Consider the following 975-nt stretch of genomic DNA (forward strand, 5'->3'; position numbering starts at 1 on the left):
GGTGAGTCCCTGCTCAGGCCAGTGTCCCCACATCCCCAAGCCATCACCTGCAGCACATGGGGCAGACACCAGCAGGGAGGAGGGTGCAGGTGCAGGCGAGCTGGTGCAGGTGCTCAGCCCCAGACCGGGGGTCCCCAGCAGCTGAATGAGGACTCAGAATGGCCTGTGCCAGTGTGTCCCTGTGGGGGCTCTTCCTGGGGTGTCAGAGCCGGCACGGCTTGGCTGCATGGTTGAAACAGGGACAGAGCAAGCAACAGGCAGCTGGGAGGTTTAATTAACGAAGCAGCGCCTTGATGAGCCCCAAGTGAGGGAAATGAGTGATGATTCTCCCCCCCCCCCCCTTCCCCAGGAAGGGCGGAGGAGGGTGCTATCCAGCCATGCCTGTCATGGGCACTAGTAATTACATAAATTAGCGAGCAGTCGGGGGCTGCGCTGAGCAACCGCTCCCAGCACAGAGCAGGGCACAGGGTTGGTTGAAGCCACGGCTGTCCCATGGCAGCTCCCCTGCCCACCCCTGCCCCACGGCAGCCCCACTGCCCAGCCCAGCCCAGCCGGCAACCGGCCGATCTCGGCCGCACAAAGGGCAAATTGTTCTGGACCAGAGGAGAAAGCGCCGGGTGACGCGTCCGGGCTGGGTCTGACTCTGCTGAAATGATCTGGAGCAGCCCCAGGACGGGTGGCGGAGGGGGGGCGGACGAGGTAGAGGCCGCGGGGGCTCTTTCCCCCCGCGCTGGCAGCTCGCTCAGTGGGGCCGGCCGAGGGGAAGGTGACATTTTGAGATGGTGAACAGAGCCCAGGCTCTGCCCCAATTTCCCTATGCCCTCAGTGCCTCAGTTTGTCCCGGAGAGGGCAGGGACGTGATACCGTGGGGTGTTCCCAAGGCTGGTCTCGCAAATCCCTGTCCCCAAGGGCAGCCCCTTGGCCCCGCTCCTCCCTGCCCGGCCCTGCCCGCTGCCCATCCCCTCCCCTCGCCGA

This window comes from Corvus brachyrhynchos, unplaced genomic scaffold (genome assembly GCF_000691975.1).
Source record: "Corvus brachyrhynchos isolate BGI_N302 unplaced genomic scaffold, ASM69197v1 scaffold219, whole genome shotgun sequence".
NCBI lineage: Eukaryota > Metazoa > Chordata > Aves > Passeriformes > Corvidae > Corvus > Corvus brachyrhynchos.